General features: G+C 38.2%; 1 protein-coding gene across 2 annotated transcripts in view; it reads left to right on the top strand.

The window, feature by feature from the left end:
* TMEM135 (transmembrane protein 135) overlaps positions 1–21,271 on the top strand; it is a 170,660-nt gene that overhangs the window by 113,964 nt on the left and 35,425 nt on the right. The gene's annotated exons all lie outside the window — the stretch shown is intronic.

Below are 21,271 nucleotides of genomic sequence, written 5' to 3'. Positions count from 1 at the left end.
CATTCAGAGGAGACGGAGGCTGATCTCCCAGGCTAATGCTGGGTACTGACCTTAATCTCAGAAATTATAGAGTTAAAGATGCATTTTAAGCATATTTTTTAAGTGCAAGAATTCGATATTATTAGATTTTTGTACAGGTAAGAAGAATGTCTGGACCTAGAGGTTTTACAAAGAAAATGTATATTAGGGTGGAAAATTTCAGTGTCCAATGGGAGTAAGGAGGGGCATCTTTATTTGGTTTGTGACCTCTTCTGACACTCTCACACCTTCATCAGTCATTTGTGGTGGCTGGTACTCAGTATCCATGAGCAAATGACAGTTTTGCTATTTCGGTGTTCTTATATGTGCAAGTGCAAATCATTATTTCTCACCTGTTCATTTGGGTAGTACTGGAGGAATAGGACAATAATGGTATTCATGAAATTAGAAGAAATCAATTTTGATTTCCAGTCTAGCATTAAAGAGAATCTTACTACAATTAGATCTTTAGTGGGGCCTGTTTTCAAGATGTCTTCAATTTTAGGCACCTATCTGAGATATTTAAGTTAGGAAATAGGAGGGAAAAATGGACAAGTCAAGAGAGCAGTTCCCATCTTGTGTAGGTTTGATTTATGTTGCAGAGCAACCTCTCTCTAACTGATGATATAGATGATTGTGCACCAAACTTACTTATATAATTCTAGGTGAAATAAATCTAGGTTAACATCTTTAAAGTTACCTAGAAACCATACTAAAATTATTCTGAGAGATGGTAAGTGTTTAGAAATAATGAAATGCTAAGATAGAATGATTCTATTTTTTTTCCTAACTTATTCTGCATACATGGCCCATATTATCCTTCTATTTCATGGACCCATTTTTAACTGGAAATTACAGGAAAGAGACTTACTGGAACAAACTGCATTCGTGCATGAAAAAATATGTGAAATATTTGAAAATTTACTTCTGAGTTCTAAATAAAATTATTATAATTTCTACAGTAATATAAAGTGCAAAACTGTAGTAAACTCTGTAGTCTCTTTAGATCCTTGTCAAGAGTAAAAAGAGAAAGTATTTTTACTCCTTTTGTGTCCTACAGGTGGATCTTAGGAACTGGAAAGGCAGTTTAAATTTGCTGTTGTTTGTTTCTGTCTTTCAAAAATGCATGTCAATTTGGTAATAGCATTTAAAATATTCCTTTAAATTAGAGATCTGTCATATAATGTTAATTTTACTAAGGTTTTTTTTCCTAATACCTTTTCCTGAGAAAGTATGTGCTAATAGTACAGTAAGTTTAGTGATTAAAATGTAGCATTTAATATTAATATTTACCTTCTGAATATACACGTTTGTGATATTGAAATGTTACTAGAGCAGACTTATTTAAGATACCAGGAGTTACTGGACTACTTTCCTGAAAATATCCTGAGAGAAAAGTTTTGACATTTTGATGATGATTGTTAATTGTGTGATGCCTGTTGCATTTGAAGTTTCTCCCAAGGAAATAGCTACCACACGAGCCCTTAATCCTTAACACTCATTATTTTGTGGTCAGCCATGGTATGGCTACCATGCCAAGCCAAGCAATGTCATGATGTCATGCCTTATTCCCAGGTGTAGGTTGCAGAGTGCACATCCATATACATCATAGGAAACAAAAGCAAACCTGAGAGCCTCCTCTGCAAGATTTAAATGTTCAAAGGGATAAGCATAAATATCTTTACAATATTTCAAACATTCCTTTTGATAGTAAGATCAGAGCAACAGTTACCTGGTGCTGACCTGTGCCAGTGCCGTCTCTGCCTCCCCCCATCCCAGCCAGCAACTCTGCAGTCTCTCCTGAAAAGCAGGTGAGAGGATAGGAAAGGTGAGGTAGAGTCTACAACAGTGGCAGTGTTATTGTCAGCAGAGAGAGATGATTAGCATCGCTTTCCCAGAGTTGTGATTGATTGTTGGCAGTGGTGGTGGGAACCAAGGGGAGGGAAGGGACTGGGAGGAGGCTCTGTCTGGGGCTGTGTGTGGTGGGAAAAGGGGTGCTCCTCTTGAGTACCTTTCAAAATGTTTTTTTTCTTTGGATCCCTCTCACTCCTTTGACTTTGTATACACTTGAGAATGACTGATGGGCTATGCTGAGTTCCAAAACTGCCTGCTTCCCCTTTACCTGCTCCTGTTATTAGATGCACTGCTTGACCAGAGAAGAAAACAGAAACATGAGGAGGAGAGATCAGACAGTGTCCACAGTGAAGGAGTAAGAGGCCAAGCCTGTTCAGACCAACCATGAACCGTAACTAAAGGAGTAGGAGAACATGGATGGTTGTGTTATTAGGGCTGTAGTGCAGCTTTGTGTCTTTGGTTTTACTGAAGCTCTTAGTATTTATTCATAGAATCATAGAATGTTAAGGGTTTGGAAGGGACCTTAAAGATCATCTAGTCTCAACAACCCCCTGCCATATGCATGCACACTTCTCACTAGATCAGGTTGCTAAAGGCCCCATCCATCCAGGCATTGAACACTGCCAGGGATGGGGCACAACTTCCCTGAGCAACCTGAACATATTTTAAAGCATATTGGATCATTCAAGTAACTAATTTACAAGTCACCAGGTAATTTTTTTTCTTTTTTTTGTTTCTGCCTCCTAATCTAACAGAGAAACATTATATGCAGTTGTGGCACTCTGTCTTCAACTCTGTTTTTATATGCCTAAGCAGTATCTAACCTTTAATATGCTCAAATGATAGCCTAGAATAAAGGTGATCATTGTCCTTTTGACTTCTTAAAAAAAGTCAAATACTGCCTTGAATCCCTTGAACCACCTTTCTTGTTATAGGAGGTTTGCTGGTCTCAGTACATTCTATTTTTCATTTTTTTTGTAGTTGTAATTTTTCATGTTGAGATATGCTGGTACATCTGTTCTATGGTAATATACATGTCAAAAGTCAAGAAGATACTTTAATGCATTTTTAAAGTGGGTGACTTCTCTTTTGTTGGGCTTCACTGCTTTTAAACAGAAAGAAAACACATTTACACTAAACTCAGATGTCTCGCTTCATTGCTCCCTGTGGATTAAGTAGTACAAATGATTTTATGGTTATATGGGAAGAAAGGAATAAATTTTGATAAAAGTATCATGGTATACATTGCCACTTTGCATGGTACATGTGCTAGTTTGCATGGTAGAAAATAACTGAAATAGAGATTTTAGTACTGTATATACACTATTAAAATTGTTACTAAATAGCCTGTAGGAATAATTAGTTACTTTAGGGAGTCAAAATGGAACACCAGTTATTGCAAATAGTTCATTGCTTTTGCTAAATCAGTAAGTTTACTCTTATATAGAAAATACTAACTTTCGACTGTAATGTGAAGAGATTAATTTACCATGTTTGGTCACTTTTGGACATATGGTACATAGGCTCCTGGAATTTATTTGAACTTTTTCTTTCCAACAGTAAATCTTGTCCTCGTTTTAACAGATTGCTTTACATGTAGCTGGATCCAGTTGCGCAGCCTCCTCAAGAGAGGAAATGCATTGCCTGCAGACAAGCGGTACAAGAATTACGGCTGTACAATAGGGAGTATTTTTCCACCATTATCACTTTTCAGTGGAGATTCTTTTTCAGATACGTAACAGCAACTCAATGAACCGGGAAAGTGTTTACCTGCAAGGTGATCTGGTGGTAATGGGAGAAGCTTTTGAAGGCTAAAATTTCAGGCGTCTCTGTCCAGAGTCATCCCCAAAGGAAGAAAAAGAGGGTCTCCTCCCCTTCTTTAGGTTTCATCAGTCAATCACAAAGGGCTTTTGTCCTGCTAGCATATTGATGTGTCTGGGCTTTGGCTGTTTATCATCTTCCTGTCATTCTTAAATGCAAAATAAAAGAAAGGAAATAGCTTCTGGTTCTCAGACTTTGAGAATAAACTGCTTGTGGCTGCTGGGGACCTTGATGTCCGAGCTGCCCTGGAATGCCTTCTGCGGGGATGCGATCTCTAGCACTGCTGCGCACATCACCCGTGTAGCTCCCAGGCACTGGCCAGAACAAGGCTGATATTACAAGTCAGATGATGAAAAAGCAGTTGAAGTTCACAGATTCGATTTCTCTCTTTGATCCTGGCATTAAAGTGCTCAAGCTCTGTGAGTGGAAGCATAGTGCAGACAAGATTTCTGGTTGCTTTAATCCTACTGCTAAAAAGATCCATTCACATGGTATAGGGATTGGCTTGTATTTTTGCAGGATTTCAAAACTGTTAGATATATTTTGTCTGTGTTTATCACCAAACACGGCAAGTTTGGGGGTTTTCTCCTTATTTAAAATTACTTTCCTGTAGGATTTTTCATGTGCGTATACTATAAAGATTTGGCAGCTCATTGCCTTACCCTTTCACATACATTTGAAGCACTTTATATTTATATGCAGAGTACTAAGGGAGAAGATTAAATAGCCTGCAGAAGGTCAGAGGCAAAATTTGTGTGCCTTTGAGTCATAGAGTTCCAGTCCAGTTCTTAAATCATAGGGCTATTTCTCCTGCATTCCTGTTACAGGACATAATTTAACTTCAAAAAATGGGGCATGGTAGAGAATTGCTGCCAGAGAGTTGAGGTAGGAAGTAGTAGATAAACAACTGTACAGAACCATAGAATGAGACAAGAGACAAGGATATTATGCAGGACAGTGTCAAATGCTTTGCCCAAGTCCAGGTGGGCGACATCACTCGGTCTTACCTTATCCACCGCCACTGTAACCCCATCATAGAAGGCCACCAAATTTGTCAGGCACAATTTGCCTTTAGTGAAGCCATGTTTGCAGTCAGCAATCACCTCCTTGTTTTCCGTATACCTTAGCATAGTTTCCTGGAGGATCTGCTCCATGATCTTGCCAGGCACAGAGGTGAGACTGGCTGACCTGGGTTCCCTGGGTCTTCCTTTTTTTCCTTTTTAAAAGTGGGGATTTTGCTTACCCTTTTCCAGTCAGTGGGAACTTGACCAGCCTGCCACAACTTCTCAGATACGATGGATAGTGGCTTAGCAACTTCATCTGCCAGTTCCCTCTGGACCTGGAGATGCATCTCCTCAGGTCCTGCGGACTGGTGCACCTTCAGGTTCCTTAGATGATCTGAACCCTGATCTTTTCCTATAGCAGGTGACTCTTCCACGTCCCAGTCCCTGAGTTTGCCTTCTGCAGCTCAGGTGGTATGGCGGGGCCACTTGATGATGAAGACTGAGGCAGAAAGGTCATTGAGTACCTCAGCCCTGTCCATATCCTGGGTAACCATGTCGCTTCGTTTCCTTCCAGAGAGGGCCTATATTTTCCCTAGTCTTCCTTTTACCACCGGCGTACCTACAGAAGCTTCTCTTGTTGCCATAAATGGCTGTGGCCAGATTTGATTCTCTCAGGGCTTTAGCTTTCCTAACGTGATTCCTGGCTGCTCAGGCGATCTCTCTGTATTTCTTTGAGGTTATCTGTCCTTGCTGCCATCCTTTGTAGGCTTCTTTTTTTCGTTCGAGTTTGTCCTGTTCATTCATACAAGCCTCCTGGCATTTTTTCCTGACTTCCTCTTTGGAATGCATTGCTCCTGAACCTAAAGGTAGTGGTCCTTGAGTATCAATGGGCTTTCTTGAACCCCACTTCCTTTCAGAGCTTTATCCCATGGTATTATATCAAACAGATATGTGAAGAAGCCCAAGTCTCCTCTCCTGAAGGGTACTGAGCTTGCTGTGCACCCTCCTTGCTGCGACAGCAGGATCTTGAACTGCACCGCTTCATAGTCACAACAGCCTAGGCTGCCCTTGAGCTTCACATTCCATACCAGCCCCTCCTTGGTGAGAACAGTGCAGCATAGCTCCTCTCCTTGTTGGCTCCTCTATGACTTGGAAGTTATCAACACATTTTTTTCTCTTTATTTCTCTGTTTTCTTTACTGTCACAGCTCATTGGCTTAATATCTTTTGCCCAAAGTTTTTTTCCTGTCAGTTTTTCCTGGTTTTGCTGCTGCTCTCTTAAAAACAGTTACCTAGTTTTGCTGAGCTGAGGGTCTGCGTAGTTGCTTATTTAATTTAGAAAAAAAAAAATATTCTTCTGACATTAAAGAAAGAAAGAAAAGATCCCTTTGAGCTGCAGTTAGGAAAAATTTAAGAACCATCTATATATTTACAAAATGCACCTAGGAAAGGAGAGTCACACCAAGAAATAAACTAATTCTTAGAAGATGGGTTAGATTTCAGAAATCTCTGCTTGTCATTTGAACGTTACCTGTGTCTGTTTGATTACTACAATCCTTTGCAGCGAAACTGAGCTGTTGCAGACACCATTGTGGTCTTGAAATACAAGTCCTAAACTAGTAACTCACACTCATCACATGTTTCTGATTTGATAGCAGACAGGGCAGAAAATCTCCGTTTCACGAAAAGCAGAAGGCAATTACATTACATTAGAGTCTACATGTTTTGGTATGTATTTTTAAAATAAATAGTCTTTCTGTTTATGTAAGGGTTGCACATGATTAAATATTTTACATGTAACTACTGTGCAACTTGAATATATGTTTGTAGCCTAAAGACTGCAGTCCCAAATATGGTTTTTAACATATGACATTTATATTTCATTTTAGAAACAGACATATTTTTAACTACAGACATTGAAAATAGTTGGAATTCTGTTCCTGTGAGCTAATTGCTGACTAGAATAGGAAAATAAGAGCTACTTTGTGGTTAGATGCTTGTGGTCTTTCTTTTGGCTTTTGTCCCTAAGATAAAATGTCAGGGAAAACACAGTAATGGATAGTAGTATCTATCAGTGTATCCTGGACATAATTTGAAGCCTGTCAAATGTCTACTACTTTATAAACATTGAATTACATCGTCCTTCTTCATTCTACTGTCTGCTTATATGTTATTTGGTTAGAATATAAATTATGTCATAGATGATTTTCACAGACATGCTTCAGTTCATAGTCTCGATTTCACAGAAGAAGAAACTGCTGCGAAAAACCCCAGTTTCTTCTGTGAAACTGAGACTTTATGGTCCATTTAAAATATTCGAAAGAATGAGACATTCTTTATTCTCTTTCATGTGTTTGATACATTGTCTAGAAATAGTACTGAGGAAAGGTTTCTAGTCTTACATCTTTAGCCTAAATAAACCTTTCCTCAAACTAACCAGATCTGATTAATATAATAACAAACTATAACTCAGAATCTGACTCTTCTCTTACATTAGTATCAAACCATTTGTCTAATCATCAGGTGAAACTGTGGTTCAGAAATTCAATGGCAAATCTTTAACTGATTTTTAAAAAACTTGAGTTTCACGTAAGTTGTGGATAAGAGAGTTGCATAAGTAAATAGTAAGTGAGGAAAAACCTGAGAAAATGTTAATTAAAACAGTCATATTTGAGATTTTGCTCGAAAGAGTGAGATTACAGAATCACAGAATATACTGAGTTGGAAGGGACCCACAGGGATCATTGAGTCCAACCCTTAGCCCTGTGCGGGACCATCCTCAAGAGTCACACCATGTACCTGAGAGTATCATCTCTTCTTGAACTCTACCAGGCTCCTTGGGAGCCTGTTTCAGTACCCAGCCACCCTCTGGGTGAAGACTCTCTTTCTAATACCCAACCTAAACCTCTCTTGACGCAACTTCAGGCCATTCCTGTCATTGGTCACCACAGAGAAGAGATCAGTGTCTGCCCCTCCCCTTCCCCTCACGAGGAAGTTGTAGACTGCAATGAGGTCTCCCCTCAGTCTTCTCCAGGCTGAACAGACCAAGTGACCTCAGTTATTCCTCATATGGCTTCCCCTCAAGGCCCTTCATCATATTCATTGCCCTCCTTTGGATGCTCTCTAATAGCTTAATATCTTTCATATATTGAGGTGACCAAAACTGCATTAGTGCATTTTAGGTTAAAATCTATGTTTTTTAGAGTAGGTAGAATACCTTAGGTGTTTTTCTGATATATTAAAGGGGTTTTTTTCTTATAAATTTGAGTGAAAGCATTTTTTTAATGAAACATTAAAATAGCGTTTAGCTCAGGATCATGCAAATGTCAAAAATTCTGAGATGATTCCTCAAGTACACGCTTTGAAGACACTTAGAAGAAACAAGGAGATGAATAACAGTATGCACAGTTATTGTGAAGAATGAATTGTGTCAAGTCAATCTGGCTTCCTCCTGTGAAGATTAGGGGCTTCGTTCATTCAGAAGTAATAGAGGATATCGTATATCTTCAGTAGATCTTTAGACAGACTCTCTTGTGACATTTTCACAGGAGAGGCCTCAAAGAATGGTGTAGAAAAAAACCTCCTACTTAAAACTGGCTGAAAAACATGAGTACTGAATTTACCATCAGAATGGAAGTATCATCCAGGGATAACTGGTTCCATTCACAGATTTAATATCAAGCTCTAAGTAATAATCCTGGTCATCATTAAAGTTGTTGAACAGTGAGGCCACACTAGTCTTCCAAGATGTCTGGTTTTGTTCACGGATATAATAAATATGTCATTCAAAACAATTGGGCGAATTGGAAAATATTCCCAAGATGTAAAGTTCTACACTTTAGAATAAAGAATCAACTGTACTGATGGAGAATTTGGAACCTCTTCCTAGGTCGTACCTCTTCATAGCAGGGCACAGAAGTTCGATGGCAACCTGAACATGTGTCAAAGTATTGGGTTGTAGAAAAAAGCAGTTGTAATTGGGTATATGTGGTTGATGGCTGGATGAACACAGACAGAGGGTTGTGGTCAATGGCTCTGTGTCCAGGTGAAGCTGGTGATGAGTGGTGTCCTCAGGGCTCTTTAATATCTTCATCAGTGACACAGACAGTGAGATCAAGTGCACTTCCAACCCTGGAAGTGTTCAAGGCCAGGTTGAATGGGGCTTTGAGCAGCCTGGTCTAGTGGAAGGTGTCCCTGCCCATGGCAGGGGAATTGGAACTAGACTTTAAAGTCTCTCCCAGTCCAAACCATTCTGTGATTATATAGATAAGAGTACAGCATGCAAAACACATGAAGTTACCATTGACCTCTCCTTAGTGTTGACAATGTCAGCTGGAGTAACAATATTTGTCTATACTTGGACACATTGTGCAGAACCCAGAGCAGAATGAGAGTGATCAGACATTCGTAGACCATATTGTTTGAGGAACTTGAAATTACTTGAGATATTTTGTTTAGTCTAGACAAAGTCTAGACTGATGAAAGTCTCTCATGTGTGCAGTACTTCTGTAGTGGGGACAAGAATAATTAATTCTCTTTTGGGTAAAAAGTAAAATAAATAAACTGAAATTGCAGGGAGGTAGATGTGGGTTAGAGATAATGATATTGGAGAAACTTTCTATTACTAATACTCACTAAGTAGTGGGATAGTTTGTTCGTGGGGAGAGTCCATCGTCCATCATGGAAGACCAGGTTTGACATGAATGGTAGAACTGCAGTCCTTCTTTTTGTTGGACAGTGGAGTATATGAAATTTCTTCTAAAATTTTATGTGATGATTCTGTATAACTTGTTGTCTGAGTTTGAGTGTGATTATGATTCTGTCTCTGAGACTGCACGTTGATACAGTCATTTGTACATGCATGCAGGTGTTCATACGTGGAGACTAAATGTGTGGTGTCTAACGTGGAAATTTTGGTATTTGTATTAGATTTTTCAAAAATAATAATTTCTGTTCCGTGAAGTAACTGTTCCTGCATAAGAAGTGAACCATCACTCCTTAAAGAGAATCTCTTGGAAATACTATGTTTTATGTGTGTCACCTAGGTGCCAAAGAACAGTAGATTGTATGTAGTGGTAGAGTTTCTGAGGAAGGACTGGTGGCAAAATAAATGATATGTCACTGGAGCAACAAAGATCAGTTGTGAAGAGGCAGATGATATGCTAAGAAGTGACTGGAACACCTTTGTGATTTAATGCAACATAAACATGCATGGTAGTGTCCATGGGCTGGGTCTCTAGTACCTGCTTGTATGCATTTATTCCAGGAGGTCTCCTGTAGAAAGGAAGAAAAAATACATGATTGTAGCCCAAATCTTTATTTAATAACTGCTCTAGAAAGCTTTTTGAAATCTTGTCAATCTTGAAATCTGATCAGTTGTACGATGGAAATACCCAGGAGCTTAAGGTTTCTCCAATTATTCATTTCCTGGTTTAGAATTTATTTTCTCCCTCTGTTGCTGCATGAAGATTTACTGAAGAGGTAACTGCCTATAGCACTTGGGGAAAAGCTAAAGTCATAAAATGCTTGAAACCAGAATGAAAGAATAAACGGAAAAGCTTCTTTCTGGAATTCTGTTTCAAGATCATTCTTTTAATTTTGTAGAGATCAGTTGATAAAATAAGACAAGAAAGTGATTTGATTTGTCCCTGTCTTTTGGAAAAGTTAAATTTTAGACCCAGCTAAAGGTAGCGCTATTGGATTTTCGGCATTTGTGACCTTCCAAAGCTGATTTAATGAAATTGTAGTTGAACTCATCCTCTGTTGTCACTCTGTAACACAGACTGATGGGTTACTGATAATTTCTTGCTGATATACCTCTCCTCTCAGGGAGGTAAACAAAGGGTAAGCCTTTTTTTGAAAGCTAAGCTTTCAAATCATTTAAGAGGTTTAGAGCTTTATTTGTAGCTTCTGATAAGAATGTGAAGTGTGAACGTTTTCACTGTACTGTGAGTAGGTGACAGGGCAGTGTCAGTGTGGTGATTCTTAGCTGCACTTTCACTCTCAGCACATCCTTATTTCAGTCACATTTGATTCGTAGACAACTAATATTAATTTTAAAAGACTCATGCGTAATTCCATGCATTTCCCTCTTTAAAGTGCCCTTGCAATCAAATAGCATAGCAACAATTAATAGAAGTATGTTGAACGTGCCACCTGGTACTCAGAATTATAGATCATGCTCTGACTGATATGCACATTTGCACTCAAATGTATCTGTTGACAAGTGGTTATCTAGGTTTCAATGAGAGACATTAAAGAAAAATGCAGCATTACTCAGGAAGGAAAAAATTAATGTGAAGTCAATTTTCTTTTGAATATTCTTAAATGCTGTCTCCTTAAATAATATACTTGAAGGTGAAAATGCCTAGACTTTGAGTTCCTTTTCAATTTTGATTTTGAAGAAGTCATCTGTCATTGGATCTACAAATGCATTTTAGGGCTTTAATTTTATACTACTGTATTAATATAAAATAAACAAGACTTCGGAAAGCAATCAAGGCTATGATGGTATGTTTTAGGACCTACAGTTTGGTTGACCATCTTCCCCTTACTGAGTTTAATGTGCATTTGTGTTATTTGCCCTCTAATTGATACCTCTCTTTTCCTCCTCATAAAGAAAAACTTTAGCTCAAACTATTCTTTGAGTTTGAGCAAAAATATTTTATATATAAATACTATATTGTGTGCTTATATTTATATTCAGAAGCCCTCTATTACTTGAAATAACTTAAGATGCCATATTAGAGGAGATCTGGTGCTTTAAATTTTCAGACCATCAAGATAAGATTTGCAAATACTTAAGTTCAGGGTCTTGTTTTTTGCAATCTTTTGTGCTCTGTTCTGTACATGACTCCTAAAGAAGTTATCTACTTAGAGGGGCTTTTTGTGTCAGGAAACTGGAAATGTTTAACCCTCAGTTCTGCTCATGTTATCCTAACCTGCCCATTAGATCAGTCCTGGAGGTTTCCTTTCCCCAGATGCGATGGTCTACTAGGCTTGTGTTTTTTCTATCATTTTATTTGCTAAAGCAGGCAACAAAGAAAAAAAACACACACCCTTCAGCATTTCAGAAACTGTCTGGTAATATACAGATAAAATTGATTCAGGTCTAAAATTCTTTAAGTTGTGTGCAATGAAAGATAATTTTTCACTTCCACAATTGCTCCTTGTCATCCAAGATGCCACTGGGCTCCTAGTAAACCTTGATGTGGTATGTGGACATACCTCTTATTCTGCCACTGTGTAGAGTGAGCTTTTGGGGAATGACTCAGGCATTCATCTCAAGAACTCAATACCTTTCCTGTTCTGCTTGGCATCCCTTCTCCTGTTCTTTGCTCTTTTCATCTTCTGTCACATCTAACTTGATGCAGATACCTCGTTTCAGATGTCTTGTTAGGAAGAAGATAGGAAGATAGAGAGACCTTGTCTGCGTTTTTATATTGACAAAAGTTTTCCAGAAGTATCTTTACCTAAGAGTTGTCAAGTATGTTATTTTAAAATGTGCACTCAAATGTCCTTTCTAAATAGCAATTTCTGTGTGTTTTATTTCATGCTGTATGAGCATTGCAACTTAAAAGATAAAGACAGATGAGAGCAAGAGAAAGTACAAGAAAATGAATCTAAAGTGTCATTGCACTGGTGCTTCAGAAGGCATTGCCACTTAAGATTCATTTAGTATTTTTTACAAATTAATAGTAAATTGCTTTTTTTTCGAATACCAAATGTTGTAGTTCTACAATGACATTTCCTGATTTCTAAGAACTTTTTACTTCTGATACTGAGTATGCTAGCAACTAAAAAAAAGGGCAAGGAAGGAAAAATAAGGACTATTTTAATTTTGTTTTTAATTAAAGTATTCTTTGCTGTTATTTGTTGGAATGATAGATGAGCATTTTTTTAGATTTATTGTTTTTAACGACTGTTTTAAGTGGAATGTTGCCTGAATTATTTTGTCCGCTACATTAAAAGTAATGCTTAGGAATTGGATATTTAATCTAATATAATCTCAAGTGTTTTCTGATATGTACATCCAGCAAACGTACAGAAATTGCTTAGTTTTCACTGTCAAATAAATTGGTAGTTGATGGTGAATGCGTTGATGCCCTCTACCTTAACCAAGACTCAGTAATACAAAATATTCATTATTTTCTTTGCATAACTGTATAGTGAATACTTTGTAAATAACATCCTATAAAATCTCAGGCATTCTTGGATATGTACAGAAAAAAATTGCGTTTGCGTTGCATGTAGTATTTCTGTAACCAGATAATTGTCTCTCCTTTATACTAATTGCCAGAGTTGCTCAAGGTGGTTCACTGGACATAAAATGCAGCTGTAATGATGAAATTGATCCTCATATTTCATTTGAGGAAAACCAAAGGGAAGGCAGAGATGCAAACTCAGTCTTTTTGGAGCCAGTGAGGGGGCAGGAGGGAAGCAGAGCTGTCTTGTCCTCAACCTTGTGGCACCCACCTGCGAAGAGGAGGTCAGGCCTTCCCCAAGGAGCCTGGAGGTCCTGGTACTCCGAAGGCTTCAGAGATCTGTCTGTAATGGTCATTAAGGAAATATACCGTGAGTCTTGAGCTGGAAAATGTTGATGTTCTCCACCATATGTGGAGTACACAAGATGGGGGTTTTCTCCTGTGCAGAATAACAGGAAATTTCTTTAGCTCATTATAATTTTTTTTTCACTTGTTTTAAAAAGTGATGCCAGTGGGCTCCTGGCTGCGCAATGGTAGAGTTATTAGAGCTCTCTGAGCATTGGCAGTTGTAGTTACTTTCATTTGTGTATGACTTTCTGTTTGTGTCTGACCTGCATGAGCTTGACTGAGGCAGAATTCAGAGAAAATGGTCAAGGACTGGCTGTCTCTCTTGCTACATTTATTTTATTCAGTAATTAAATTAAGCTTTTCTGGGGCCAAGGATTTTATAAGGGTAACATTGTCTGACACAGTTAATTTATGAACTGTTTATCTCATAAAAAATTTAAATTCATATCTAAATTAAGATCTAAATGATGATTGTATTTTTCTAAAATTAATTTTTTTAAACATTCAGATATAGGCTGCAACAATGTAAGTATACAATTTGAATAAAATTCGGCATTTAAAGCTGAGCACTGAGCAAGCTAAATGCATGTTCAAATTTTACAGAGATTCTTCCAAGGTTATGAACATACGTAGAAATTATTGTACTGGAACAGATCAATGATTCATCTATTCCTGCTGAGAAGCACCGGTGAAGCACGCCAAAACATAAATCAAGGACTTGATCGGGATTTCAGGTCTGTCACGCAATGCTTAACCCAGCTGGAGACCTGGCAGCGGAGTGCAAATCATGGGTGACTAACCTCCCCCCACCTCCATCTTCCTGCACCACAAGAAATCTTGCTGCTTCATTGAATTAAAAAGTCTCAGTGCTAGAAGGTACTTTCAGAAAAATCCGTAATAGAGAAGTGGTCTTCTGGGAGGCCACTGCTTGTGAGGCCTTGCTCTGTGCTTGCAAGAAGGGGTCGTATGGCCAGCGGTGCCTGTTAGAGCCGGCTCTGTGCCACAGGTCTTCAGTACCTTACCTGCCCTCCCAAAAAGCCAAGGTGGTAGCTCTTCATTCTCATATCTGTGCACAGTCCTGGAAGGGTAGGATTCTGATGTAAGATGGAAAAGAGATTGTGTAGTTAGGGGCAGGGGGACAATGTGTATCGAACTACTGTTTTGTTAAATAAGGTCCTTATGTATTTTTCTGCTAATAAACAAGCATTTGACCCGTTCTTTGGAGGAAGATGCTCAAGTGGTGACTTCTGAGTGGCAGAGTATGGCACTTAACAGAGTGAAGCGTGTCTTGTGGAGATGCAAACCAACCCTCAAGGTTCTGCTGTAGCTACAAGAAATGGGAACAGTCTTCAAATCTGTAGTCAAGTCTGCCTGCAGTGAGGCCCTGACGTGTGTAAACCAGTCTACAAGTGGTTGGATGTATGGTTGGTCATGAGTTTAGAAGGAGATACCTGAGTGAACCTTTCCTGTTGAAAAATAGTAAAGTATCTTCAGTTTGATGTAGCATCTATTGAGTGTGACAGACAGCAGGTTGCTGAGTAGTCCATGGTGTATGGATTTTGAGTCCTCTTTGGGGGGATGGAAGAGAAGGAATTTTTCTTTCCCTCTTGGGAGCAACTGGGAGAAAACATGAATAATTATTTAAAGCCTGGGGAGAAAACATGAATAATTATTTAAAACCTACATTGAGGGAATACAGGGGAAGCCATGTAGAAGTCTTCCTGCAGGGCTACCCAGTCCCTTTCAGGGTTGGGAAATTCTTCAGTATTGAAGAAATGAGTGTTGTTGGCGGTGGTGATCTGAATTTAGGTCACAACTAAGTCATCTATTAGGCTCCTGTGGAGTCCCACTTCAACAGCACGTGTCCTACTGTGGTCTCTGGCAATGGCATGTTTTGGTGAGTATCCAGCAAGACTATTGTTGGATGTATGTTGTTAAAGATCTCATAGCAAGTGCTCTGGTTCATTTCAGTTGAAGTTGTTTTGGTTTCAAAGCTGCTTGAAAACCTTTGGGCAAAATAATGTGTTAATAAATGTTTGCTGGTGGAAGGATGCAGCACAAGTAGTATATGTGTTGTTGACAGACTTGAAGAAAATATCAGATTTTAGATTAATTCTCTCCCCATTCTTCCACCAATTACTTTTTTTTTCAAACCATAAGCCCGTGACAACGTTTCTTTAAATATAATGTTTGACTGGTGTTTGTCGGGTGGCATGGTGTTTTAATGGTTTCATATGTATACTTACTACACAGTTAAAGCTGACATAATGTGGATTTTGGTCTCAGAAAATCCAATGCTGTATTTAGCAAATTTACTGCTGAAATATCAGTAATACCGAAAAATAAAAAATTCTCTTAATAATTACTAGTACTTAGCAATTGTTTCCTGTGTAAAAATAATACATAATTGGGAATTATGAAATAAAAAATAAAAATTCAAAGCAGTACATTTGTGAGATACATAACCAGGAGTGTAGTGTGACTTAACAAGATTGGATTGGATGGAATGTTAATTTTATATTACAGTTAAGAATTCATGAAGTGTTGACTAAGCTTGAGATGCTGTGAAGATATTTGAAACTCTATACAGATGTTCATATTACTGAAAATATGATTTTTTGACAGAAAATGTCTTAGAGGAGGTAGTAGCTTGGTGCATTGATTGCTTCAGCAATTTATGGCAAGACTCAGTTTTACAGCTCTTTTCTGCCTTCAGCAGAGTTCTGCCTACACCTTGTGCATAGCTAATTTTACAGAGGGAGAACTACCTTTTTCTTTCCTTTTCTTAGGGCATGATTAAAATAAGGCTTTTGATCTGTTTATGAAACTGTATAAAAGCAACATCTTCCAACCTTTTATCTGCTCATAAGTTGTAGTAATAGTTTTACTGAAGTGATCCCACTATTTTGAATTGAAGAGGCAGGTGAATGTTGGTGACACACACACAGCAGTAGCTGTAGAGGGACAGTATTATCAGACTCTACCCCATGATTTTATTGCAAAAGTGGATATAATTTGTTGTTTGAGGAAAAGAAAGGAGAAAAATATTATTTTGGAGGCGAGCCAGTTCATATATTCCTGGACATTATACAGACCACCCAGATCTGAAGCCATGTTTTATGTCTCTTAAATCTCAATAGATTCAAGTGAGTGTTGAGCTGCCGGCCCAAGGCCAACAGAATGCTTAGAGAGGGAAAATTCACCTTTTCATTTCCTTTTCTTTTCATAACTTCCTTAGTGAAAGGCTTCACAGCGAGCAAATCTGAGGAGTTTCTGGAATAAGAAGATTTGCTAATCAAAAGTATAGTGTTCCTTGCTGAGAATTAAATTTACTTACTTTTGGGATAATTAATCACTGAAGAAAGAAAATGAGTGTAATCCTGCAGTACAGTCTACTTCCAACCATGTTTCTGTATTGCCAGAATATGTGCACAGCATCTAACAGAAGTTGTATCCCTGAGGACAGGTACCTCTACTAGGGGACAAGACCAAAAAAATGGTTACGTGCATATATTTGTATGTGTGTGTGTGTGTGTATGTATACACACACACATATATATATGTCTCATTGATTATGATTCATAAAGGAATTTGACAAAATTCAGTAAAACTCCACACCTTTCTGACATGCCATGTCATATGGTAGGGTGACCCACCAGATGTTCTCCAGTTTAAAAAGCTCAGTTTTAAAAAAGCATAGGTAGGTTTCTCTGATATTGGGAATCTCATTTAAAGTTGAGAAAAGTATGGTTGTCCCAAATTGTAATGCTTTACTGTTTCATTCTGCTTTTATCTGCATATAAAAATGTTGTTCATGATGTTTACTTTCATGTTGTAACTGTGTGGTTTGAGCTGCAGCCACTAACAGGCTCTTTCTCAGCTGATCTAACCTTGAGAAAAAGCCTCTATCTAAACAATACTAGAGAAACAGCATCAAAAACCAAATCTTCTGCTCCGTCATATTTTCTGAAATTTCATTGGGACCCATCTCAGAGAAATAAGTCAGTGCCAGTAAAGTGAATGATTCTTTTGACATACAGATATATATGAATTTATACCTATAGATAAATAGGTATTTAGGTAATATAGATAAAAAGATGTGCAAGGTGGTATGATATTTTAATTTTTCAACTAACACTGGGAACTGAGGAGTAATTTATAATGTAGATTATATTTAGTTTATATACACATCCACAGTTAGCGTTTGGCATAAATGTGTGTTTTTTTCGTAAAGCACTTACAGCTCAAGTTATCACACTCATTAGAGCATTGTTTAAGGATATCTGTGGCAAAGAAACAATGGCAATTTCCTGTTGCTTTATATAATTTTGTGGGGTTTCCTTGAATGTTTTGCAGAAGAGGAGGCACCTTGTTATGACAAATTCCTGTAGCTGTGATATATCTGTTTAAAAAAATGGCTCATGTAAATTTTAAAACTGCTCATTAAATGAGTTTTTAAGCAACAAATGGTGTGATTTTCAACTTCACTGTAGATTTAAAATTGAGCTGCTTTATGCGGACAGAGTGAGGCAGTCTGGGGGGAAAAAAAGGGTAGAAAAATGATTTATGGGAGTGTCCCATTTCAAAATATAATAGATTGAATTTAATATGCAACTTTTTAAATGCAGATTGTGAACATATTTAATGGAAACTTCTCACAAAAACAGATGACAAGATGTGAAAAAGATAAGAATCAGGGAAAGTTTGTTGTTCTTAAGTATATCTTTTTCACTTTAGCCTTTTAACAGGCATAATTTCTGTTGGGGAAGATAGCTGCAAAACTTCATGTGTATTTGTCAAGTGAAATCCTGACCTCACCTGGTTTTTAAAGAGGAAAGATGTTTGCCATAGCATGCCCTTGTGTTTCTGCTAGTCTCCTTCCTGGGAACCTTTGAACCCTTTAGAGCCAGGTTTGGTCATATTTGCAAAAGCATAAAGGTCCCAAAGATACAGAAAATACTGCTTTTTTTGGTAACAGTAAGCAGTTGTGTAGACAAGACAGCTGTGCTGGTGATCACAGGTTCCTGGATGAACCCGGTCCTTTGTAGACCTCAGGGAGTGCACAGGGGTGGAATATGCTTTTGGTGCAAATGTCCCAGAAACCAGGCACTGTGGATTTGCTTGCTCCTGGAAGAACTTGCTGGTTTAACTGAAAAAACCCAAAACATATGTAACCTAACTGTTTTTAAACAACTTTGCTGCTCTCCTGTTGTTTATCCATAACTGGGAAAGTTCAACGTAGATGATCAAAATGCCTTAAAGCCTGTATGGTCAATAAGAGGCATTTAAAAGTCTTGGTATTTTTCTTGTCTCTAAAAGGGCATAACTGTTTATGTGCACTGTTCTCAGTATAGATTACCTTTTTTTTTAAGGAGTAATAGAAAAAATTACCTTATAAAAAAAACTGTAAAGGAAAGAAGTTCAGCAAGATACACTTTGATGTGCTGGCAAGTTAGGTAAATAACAATAAAAATGCTCTCTGTGTGCAGATACTCAAAATCTGAGTTGTATAAGACATGACTTGGAAGTATCAGAACAAAAAGTTGATGAATATTGCTTGACAAGAAACTCTACATGAGCCAGCAATGTGCCTTTGCAGCCCAGAAAGCCTACTGTGTTCTGGGCTGCAGCAAAAGTAGTGTATCCAGCAGGTCAAGGGTTGTGATTCTACCCCTCTACTCTGCTCTCATGAGAGCCCAGTTGGAGTTCTGCATCCAGCTCTGGGGTTCCTAGCACAGCAACAACATGGATCTATTGGAGCAAGCCCAGAGGAGAGTCATGCAAATGATCAGAGGGCTGGGGCACCTCTCCTATGAAGACAGGCTGAGAGAGCTGGGATTGTTCAGCCTGGAGACGAGCAGGCTCTGGGGGGCCTTAGAACAACTTCCAGGAACTCTTTACAAGGGCATATAAGAATAGGACAAGGGGGAACGACTTTACACTGACAGAGGGTGGGTTTAGATTAGATATTAGGAAGTAATTCTTTACTATGAGAGTGGTGAGGCATTGACACAGGTTTCCCAGAGAAGTTGTGGATGCCCCATCCCTGGAAGTGTTCGAGACCAGGTTGGATGGGGCTTTGAGCAACCTGGTCTAGTGGAAGGTGTTCCTGTCCATGGCAGGGGGTTTGGAACTAGATGATCTTTAAGGTCTGTTCCAGCCCAAACCATTCTGTGATGCTGTGATCGTTAATTCTTAATTTAAATTAATTTGGAACATAATTTCAATTTAACTTTTAAAGTTAAGTTACTGTTTGTAGCCATACAAATTCCATATTGATGAGACAACAAAAAGATGTGTGTACAAACCTCAAAAAAGAAACTGGGCAACACTAAGAGAATCTGAGTTCTCCAGGAGTGCAACATAAATCTGAGAAGATAAAAGCTGTCTTTTCTCCATCATCTCTCTGTCCAGCTTCATTGTACAAAACACCAGCAGCTTTGATGTGCATATGCACACTTTTCACAGTTTCTTAACATCTGGAAACCTCTTCTGGCAAGGCAGTGGGTTTAATGCAGAGGTGCAGCATTACTCTGTCTTTTTGACACTGCTACCACAGAGCCTCTTGCATCTTGATGAGCCTGCCATGTGAGAAATAGCATTCTGCAGCCTGTGTTACTTATCTGCAAGGCATAAGAAGGTCTGGGACATATTCTAGATAAAATAAAATTATACAGTTTGATCAATAGAAAGCTAAAATGTATGTGACCAAATCAAAATGGCTCTATGGAGCCTCTGCGACTTGACCACACAAATATTCTGAAGCTTCAAGGCAAGTGCTGCTTTGTCAAGGTTGTAGGTAGAGGGTTCATGAGCCTCCTAACATCAGCATGGCTCGCCTCTGCCAAGAAGCCTCTTAGTTCTCGACTATTTGCCCTGAGAATAGGAATACACAATATTTTGGAGGATTGCCTTCCAGAGAAGATCTTTAAATAGTGTAATTCTGTCCACATTATAAACACACACCAAAAAAAAACCCCATGGGAACTTTTTCTGAAACATCTCTGAAAGCACTGAAGCTATTCCTGGTGCAGATTGCTTGTAATCAACTTTCCTCTGCTCCTTATATGCTAAACTTTCTTGCACATGTTTTCTTCTGGCCCACAGGGATGGATCATGAATCTGAAAATGAGCAAAGAATTACTTAAATACTCTTATTAGGATTTGGCATGAGTAAGGCAGACATTGGTTATTTTCTCTTTTCAAACTGCTAGGTTTAGATTCCTCTGCTTGTGCTGCAAGACATGGCTCTTGAAGAGGATGGTGACTTTAGCATGTTTAGACACACCATTAGTAGTAGGATTAGATATACAGCTAAAATGTTCTCCCTAATGAAGCCTAAACTGATATTCCAGACCAGAGTGTGACTTTTTCCCCTAAAACTCACTTGGCTGCATTCCACAGGTCAATTTTTCACAAGCTCACCATGAAACACATTCATCACTGAATGCCATATAATGTTGTTTTGCAAGATAAAAATGCACATATTTTTATGTATTTTGAAATGTATTTATGAAAGAAGCAGTTATACTTAAAATACGGAACAGATAAATGAATATGAAAAACCTCAAATCATCCCAAATCCCCAGACTCCACCCTTTGCTCCATCACAGAAAAATCAACCATGTAAAATTGTTGTTTTTCTCTAGAACAAAAGTTTCACAGCTGTATTTAAAAGTATGTTGATGAAAAGTGATTCATAAGGTGAAGTAATCATTTTTATACAGTGCATTTGGCAGACTCTAGCCAAATTACACCATAAAAGAAATATTATATTTGACAGCAGACTGTTAGCAATGTGAAATTTGAGAATGAAAACTGACCATCCAAAGACTTATTTATGACTATGCTGCTCTCTGATGGTACCCTGGTGTTTCATAACCAGTTGTGGTCAGTCTGTGTTTTTCCCATATTTGTTGTAAATTTAAGCTAATGTTTTTCCATTATAAATTAATTCACATTTGTTTGGTGTAGACGTAATTGGAGGCTATTATATCTAATTTGTCTACTACAAATTGTTTAC

Source organism: Chiroxiphia lanceolata, chromosome 2 (assembly GCF_009829145.1).
Source record: "Chiroxiphia lanceolata isolate bChiLan1 chromosome 2, bChiLan1.pri, whole genome shotgun sequence".
Lineage (NCBI taxonomy): Eukaryota > Metazoa > Chordata > Aves > Passeriformes > Pipridae > Chiroxiphia > Chiroxiphia lanceolata.
The sequence above is the reverse complement of the archived record's forward strand: the minus strand, read 5'-3'. Positions and strand labels throughout refer to the sequence as shown.